This window comes from Octopus bimaculoides, chromosome 9 (assembly GCF_046866305.1).
Source record: "Octopus bimaculoides isolate indiv1 chromosome 9, ASM4686630v1, whole genome shotgun sequence".
Classification (NCBI taxonomy): Eukaryota; Metazoa; Mollusca; class Cephalopoda; order Octopoda; family Octopodidae; genus Octopus; species Octopus bimaculoides.
The window spans coordinates 58464462-58472991 of NC_142936.1; the positions used below are offsets into that span (position 1 = coordinate 58464462).

The 8530-nt window shown below is 35.8% G+C and overlaps 1 protein-coding gene across 3 annotated transcripts in view; it reads left to right on the forward strand.

Annotated features, from left to right (window-relative positions):
- The window catches only part of LOC106871386 (uncharacterized), a 528345-nt gene that overhangs the window by 190427 nt on the left and 329388 nt on the right, over window positions 1–8530 (forward strand). The gene's annotated exons all lie outside the window — the stretch shown is intronic.

Here is an 8530-nt window from a genome sequence, read left to right on the forward strand (position 1 = left end):
CCTGGCATCGAACTAACACCAAGATTCCGAGTTCGATTCCATGCAGTGACCTTAATAATAATAATAATAATAATAATAATAATAATAATAATAATAATAATAACAACCACAACCACAACAACATTGAAAATACCATAGGAATGAGAACCAAGGTTCGAAATTTCCCCAAGATAGCTGATGAAGGCTGGAGGGTATATCAACCGAAACGTTGTGTTAACAACAAACAAGATGAGTCGAATGTAAATAATGTAAATAATATAATAAATATTTTATGAGAAAAACGCGAGAGCTTTTATTTGATCGGTCGGTCTGACTATTAAAACGCACACTGTCTTCTTGTAAAGGGCAAGGCACATTTGACTATATAGGTCTGGACACACGTCGTCAAAAACAAGACGAATGGCCACGTGTAGAATCTCTAAGATCAGATCTACTGGGCTTAAAGTGAACACAGCAATATTGGATGATTTCAAAACAACAACAATTTCACATTCATACTCAATGGCATCGAGTAAGAAACTGGATGAAGATTCTTTAGGTACCCCAAAGAAAATATGCGCTAAATTGGTTTTCAATGGCCTACTCCATGCCACTTTGGGGGCAACTACCTGTCTCGGATTGCTGTTATATGAAACGAAGGCTTGCTCACATGAGAAGATTATAAGAAGTAATCTGGTAGGTTTCGTGTTAAATTTCCATGGTAGTCAAGTAAGAATAGCGAGGAGAGAGATTGAGAGAGAGATATAAGTAAAAAATGTGTGATTGGAAATAGCAGTGATATGAATTACTTAGAATGTAATTTGCAAACTAATAAATGTTACGCATATCTAAGAGAAGAATGTACTGATATGCATATATATATATATATATATATATATATATATAGAGAGAGAGAGAGAGAGAGAGAGAGAGAGAGAGAGAGAAAGAGAGAGAGAGAGAGAGAGAGAGAAAGAGAGAGAGGGGGAGAGGGGGAGAGAGAGGGGGGAGAGAGGGAGGGGGAGAGAGAGATACATAAATATATATCTATATACAAATATATGTACAAATATACAGATGTCCATATACATGCTTATTTGTGTATATACGCGCGCGCGTGTGTGTGTATGAACATAAGTGAAACACTTTACTGCATTACTTTCATTTTCTGTATAAGATCTTTTCAGAAAAACCTGTTGAAATGCTTTAATAAAGAGATAATCAATTCGTAAGAAAGGTTCAAAGCAAATAAATAGATCTAAATAAATAAAGAAAGAAAGAAAAAATGTGCAACATTTAATGAGAAAATCGAGAAGAAATTTCTCAACGGAATTCAAAAGAAATAATTTAAGAATAATGTAGCTAAAATAACTCATTAAAATTTTAAATGTCATTCCATTGATAAGGGGAGAAAATACCTATCAACGCCTATGGTTTTGCGAAAAGTATGAATGTTTGGTATATTGTGGTTCTTGTTCTGACTATCTGTCTATTCGTTTCAAATCCAGCCATGACTCCTCAGACGTAGATTTAATCCACTGAACAGTTTAACGATGTCATCTAGTACTTTGGGTGCCGTTAGTGGGGCTCGTTCTGTGACAAACATTCACCACATTTTTCCGGTTTGACGCTGCCTTCATCCAACCCTACAAATCTCGGAAGCTGCCTTCTCTTCTCAGTGAAACATTTTTAAAAGATTAGCTTCCAATGTAGGTAAAAGGCAATCTCATGTATCATTATGGCAGCAGTCATTTGACTAAATATTTTTCTTAAGCCAATGCTTGACTTAGTTAGTCATTGACTAGCGAAATTAACGAACATCTAAGCTACGTCATACCCAGTCCTATTTAGCTCCTATTACTGTCTTAATTTTCCCTCACTGCAATTTTCGTTTTTATCAAATAGTCAAAATGTATCGATTATATTATTTTAGAGTCAATCAGAGTCACATGATCGTTCGATGAGCTCAATATTGTTTTACTTCTTTTATTGATTTCAGTAATTGGACTTGTACCTTTAAAGTGAATTTCAGAAGGCATAAATTACCCTACATTCAGCCAGTGTCTCACTTGCGTTCAAGTTTTTGAGTCAATATATCATCATAAATAAATAACAAATGTTGTTGGTATTTAGTTCCAGATCAGCAATTATCAAACTAACCAGTGGACGAACGGGAGCCAGCTATGACCATTGTGTCTTCTATTGAAAATGTATATCTAATAATACTTTATTTAATGCCTTACAATTTTAAAGAAAGTAGGGTGTAATTTGAAGCAGATTCGGTTGTTATTTCTAGTAGGTAAGTCAACCAGGTACACCTTTGTGCGTTTGTCTTGAAATACTATTGGTGTTATTGCTTAGTGCTATTATTTAAGCTTACTCGAGCAAACCTATGATAAAAGCTCCCCAACCGTGACCACCTCGTTTTATCCTAAATGCAGTGAATCAATGGTAATATTATCCAGCGTGTACTTTTCTAAGATAGCAGAAAATGATTTGTGAAGGTATTTAATTGTTATTTCTAGCAGGTTAAGCAACCATATAAAAGCTCTCTTGTTGGATCACATGTTAAAGGATGTTACGGATACGTAAATTTAATGTTTTGACATACCTCCATCTATTGAGAATCTCCAATTGCCCGTAGTTAAGCACTTTACGCCACGGAAAGTTTGAATAATCATAAAAACGTATGAGAAAATATCTTGCTAATTTAATTTCCTCTTTACTATTGGAATTATGTTCCTTTTAGTAGAAGGAATAATATATTCCGTTATGGTTTATTGCAGAAAATGTTCGATTTATTCATTCAATAAGTCGTAGACATGCGTATCTGAGTATGAGTGTATTTCTGTACTTGTATTTATGTATATGTCTGAAAAATGCGTGGTTTTTATGTTGGCTAATACTTATAAGCCCTTATAGAGATCTTACTTGTAATTTCTACCGAGAGAGAAAGGACGATGGCACCAGAAGCTCCACCAATGTTCTACACGGTAGGGAATGCATTGGAGGATATTTTTTGCCTGAAACAGCTGCGCCAATTAAATCAGAGAAGCAGGGTCTAATGGATGGATAAGATCGCCCAAATAGAAAAAAAATCACCCCACATCACCAGTAACAGTGGTATGAAACCATATATTGTACTACTCTACTCACTTTCATCAAACCAATGGATCCTAACTGAACTCACTGTATCATATGAAAGCGGAATAGAGGGAGACAACATTTACAAGACAGAAATATGTCATTTTTGCCATCAAAATTAGGAGAATCTGGTCTCCAAGCCTGAGTTCTCGCCATAGAGGTGGGAGCGAGAGATTTTGGGCGAAAATCTGCCAAAAATTCTCATGAAACGACTCAGTTTCTGGGAGAAAGAAAACCAGACCCTTAAAGTGATGCCAGAATCATCTGAAACGAGTTCGAACAGGATCTGGTTAAAGAATAAAAGTGAATTTTAGAGGGCATAATTTACCCTACATTCAGCAGGTGTACAGGAGTGGTTACAACATTCAAGGTACCTTAGCTCTGGAACACCTTGACTCCCCTACCCACGAGGGTTTCAGCACAAACAGTAACACAGAAAGCGAAAGTAGAGGGGAAACCAGGAGTCATGACGTCGATGCCTCACGCCATGTTCAACCCTTACAGCGTAAGGGAATGGGAGGATGCTTACCTCATGACCTGCTGTTCAGCTCCCGTTGGAGTTTCTTACAATCTACTGACGCAATAACAAGCATACTTCATTTATTACACTTTCTTTCTGAAACTTATCAGTAAATAGCAGGTGAGTCTGTATAGATTCTGTTCCTTAGTAAAATAACATGATATGATCATTACAAGTTAATATGAAATACACTTTAGAAATAAATTGTCTAGTTTTTAATGGTATCTATTTATTTCTCGATAACTTAAATTGTAAAAAATTAAAAGCGGTTGTCTTGTGTTTGTATTTTTTTTTACTGTTAAACTGGCAGAAAAATACAATTGTTGAAATTCAGTTTTAAATAACATTTTCTCTTTCATCCACATTAACATTCAATTATATGACCACAGCTCCTTAAACGTTGGATTTTTGAGAACCTTGCTGACAGGAAATTCAATAGTGATATTAACGCTAATTAAGGCCTTAATCTTAAGCTGAATCGATTGATTTTTAGCAGCTTTGGTTTCGTATTACAACAGTGAATACACACGTACCGGCACACAAATATAATGACACATTTGCAATAGTTTTAATTTATATAAATGCATTTGCTCAGCTGGTTTAGGTGTAGGGCTTGTGATCTTTAGGTTATGGATTCGATTCGTTTCACATTAGTCCAGTGCACGTATCTCCGAATTGGTACCAGTGACAGCTAGCAGGGTTTGGAGGTAACCTTGCAATGCACAGGCAACTGGATCTGGATCTAGGAAATATTTGTACTCCCTGTTCCTTGAACACAACGTACACCGGTGTAAGCTCTCGCCTAATGAGGCTTTGCAAACACTTGAGACAGACTTTAATTTTTACCTTAGTAGTTTACAGTGGTAATCTTCCAATCTGAATTGTCTGGTATGTAGGTTCGGTTTACCAGCTAAATTTCATTCATAGCAAATAAAACAGGAGAGACATGGGCTGTGCCAGATTAGCTAAATTTTGACAGCCTTTAAAGTGGGCAATGCTTCACTAGAAAAGCAATATTTGCAAAGATTTAGAATGTGTGTGTGTGTGCTCTTCTGGTTTGAATTATTTGAATTCTCCCTCTGAGGTAGGAGCTGGTTTCTAAGAAAGATACAAAGTTCCATCGTTGTATGTATGTATGTATATGTGTGTGAGCGTATGTATGTATGTATGTATGCATGTAGATGTGTGTGTGTGTATGTATGTATGTATGTATGTATGTATGTATGTACGTATGCTCTTTTCTGTTTTTAATTATTTAAATTATTTCTAACAAAAATACAAAACACCATCGTTGGAATATCGTTGGAATGTAAATAACAAAAACAATGTAATATTTTAAACCTGAGAAAAGTCTTGCATAGTTTTACTGTTTCACTTACAGATTATATTTTTAATGTGCGAGTCAGTTGGCTGATTTCTTTCTCTGAAAATCCAAGCTTATTCAGACTGACAGTTAGGCATTTACTTACAAAACCAAGTGCACCATACTGTTATTGGTATGAATGTAAATTTGTAATCCGGATATAGAAGCTGGAGGTTTCGAAGCAGTTGTCCATAGTTATCTTCTTTCTCTTTGATTTTCAAAGATATATTCACATCAGTAGGACAGCTGTCCTCTATGACGGTATGCATGCACGCATGTATGTATGTATGTATGTATGTATGTATGTATGTATGTATGTATGTATGTATGCATGTATGTATGTATGGATCTATGTGTGTATGCATATATGTTCGTATGTTTGCATAACACGCATGCATATGTGAGTATGTATGTATGCAAGCATGTATATTATGTATGTAGGAACAAGTGTTAGTACATGTGCGATTGAGCACATCAAAAAAAGCTCTCCTGAATAATAAGGTTCAGTTTTAATAGTTAGTGAGAATCAAACTACTCTAGTTTACTGCCTATTAGTAAAGTTTTAGTAATTGCTTGATTGTTTTAAAGTACATTAATGAGGATTAAGAAGCATCGAAGATTTAGATTAGCAAAGATCGATGGCTATTAAAATGTTTCTTGGTTAGTCCCAAATCATCCCTGATTTAGCACATAAGTTGTTAACTAAAGAGTTAGACGTAGTAGATTGCTAATACTCTCTATTGGTTTTAAACGGAATTTGTCGAACTATCTCAAGTAGAGGATTAGCAGTAAGTGTGCAAGTTTTAAATGTTGTTGCTATTACTGAGTGAGTGAGAGAGCAGCGCATGCCATCAAAGTGATACTGGGGTAAAATATACGAAGCTCATTATATCCATCATGATTGCTCGTCTGATAAGGATACACCAGGCATATGCATCACAACCATATGTGCGCGATATGGCGATCTTATACCAGGATACACAGCGCATGACCTTGCAGGTGGGATCTTGTTAGAATTTTCTTCTGGTTGAGTAGTCCATCTTGCTCAAAATGTCCCTTAATAATGTTTGGTTAAGGATGATGAACAAAACACCCATGTTTCCAGAGGTGAATTATCCAAGCCCCAAAGAATTTCTCTCAATACATGGCTATGATGCTCCCCTACTATTTCGGCTCGTGATCAGACTTGCACAGGTCGTCAGCTACTAAACTCGTCAGCTACTGGTTAAAGTCAAGCAACTGACAAGCAAATCTGTGGTATTGAGGAGAATAATTGCTGTGACCCATCTTTTATACCAAGATCAAAAGCCATGAGAGCATCAGGGCAGTGGCGAGCTGACAGAATTGTTAGCATACCGGGCAAAATACTTTGCAGCATTTCGTCCGTTTTCAAGTACTGAATTCAAATTTCCCAAGGTCAACTTTGCCTTTTGCTCTTTTGGGTCGATAAAATAAGGACCATTTAAGCACCGGGGTCCATTTGATTCCTTCCCAGAAATTGCGGGCCTTCTGCCAAAATTTTAAAATCTTCTTCTTATTATTATTATTCAGTAACCTTATTTTTGTCACTTGCTTTCACTGCACTATCGAACGCAACTCTACGTGCTTTGGATATGTGCTCTAGTTTGTTTTGCTGTTATTTTCACTGTATTGAAAGTACATTACATAAAATGTGTGCGGTACCTATTAGTGCTATTTACTGTATGCTATATATATTAGTAAGTACTGGTGTTTTGGTTATGTATTTGTCGGTGTATTTTTTAATCATACCTAATGCACCTATTATTATAGGGATTGTTTGTGTTTTTAACTCCACATTCAGGATACCTCTATTTCCAGATTATTCTATTTTGAAAGTTTCTCTGTTTTTTTTATTGTTTTTTTTTTTAGGAGATACATTGTCATCTGTAGGGTAGGGATTTATCCATCAATTAGTAGCCCATCCCACTCAAAAGGTCCCTGAATAAGGTTTGTTTAAGGATGTTGAGCAAAACACCCATGTTTCCAAAAGTGAATTATCCAAACCCCAAAGAATTCCTCTCAACACATGGCTATGATGCTCTCTCACTACTTCTGCTCATGATTAGAGCTGCACATATTGTCAGCAACCAAGGGACATGCTCGACTGGTTAAGGTCTAACAACTGACAAGCAAATCTGTGGTACTGAGCAGAATAATTGCCATAGCCCATCTTTTATACCAAAGACAAAACAATGTACATGATAACACTTCCAATCAATTAAGATCAGAAGCCATGAGAGCCACTGCTTGGTACTGCATCCAGGCATTTATTATTATTATTATTACTATTATTATTATTATTATTATTATTATTATTATTATTATTATTATTATTATTATTATTATTGTTGTTGTTGTTGTTGTTGTTGTTGTCGTCGTTGTTGTTGTTGTTGTTGTTGTTGTTGTTATTATTATTATTATTTTAAGGCGATGATCTGGCAGAATCGTTAGCACGTCGGGCAAAATGCTCAACCGTACTTCGCTCGTCTTTACGTTCTGAGTTCAAATTCCGCTGAGGTCGACCTTGCTTCTCATCTTTTCGGAGTGTCGATAAATTAAGTACCAGTTGCGTAGTGGGGTCAATTTGATCGACTGGCACCCCCCTCAAATGTCAGGCCTTGTGCCTATAGTAGAAAGGATTATTATTATTATAATTATTATTATTATTATTATTATTTAGCAACATTTTTGCCTGTCTTTTCGTTCTGAGTTCAAGTTTCGCCGAGGTCAGCTTCGCCTTTTAACCTTTCGGGGTCACTAAAATATGCACCTGTCGACTACTGGGGTCTATGAAATCTACTTGTTACCTCCCACAAAATTTCATGCCTTGTGCTTATTGTAGAAAGGATAATTTTAATTACTGTTATTTTAGAATCGTTAGCATTCTGGACAAATGCTTAGCGGCATCTTTTCTAGGTTTGATTTAGCCTCCTCCTCATCCATATTCCCGGTCCTGTACCTTTATTACAAAGAATTATTTATTTATTTATTACAATATTAAGGTGGTGAGCTGGTAGAATCGTTTGCATGCCGGGGCAAAAAGCTTAGTGGCGTTTAGTCTCTCTTTACTTTCTGAGTTCAACCCTCGCTGTGGTCGACTTTGTCTTGCATTCATTCAGAATCGATGAAATAAGTACCAGTTAAGCAATGGGGTCGCACGAAATCTTGACTAACATTGAAGTTTTGAAGTTTATTATACATATTTATGCCAGATTTCACTACACAGTAACAGGTTGATCTCTTATAATGTAACTACAAAAATCACTCCTTGTGGATGCAATATGTTCTTCAGCATAATAATCACTTTATTTTAAATATCAAATTTGCATAAACGTAACTCAACTGAAAAAACCTACACTTCAACATGAAACAAATTTTTCCGTCGAGCAATTATTAATGAGGCTACAAATCGAAAATCAATTTCGATTATTCAACCACCTCATCAATTTTGCTTGATACAGATATTCTACAAGCGGGTGTTGCAAGAAATTTGTATGATGTTGGTT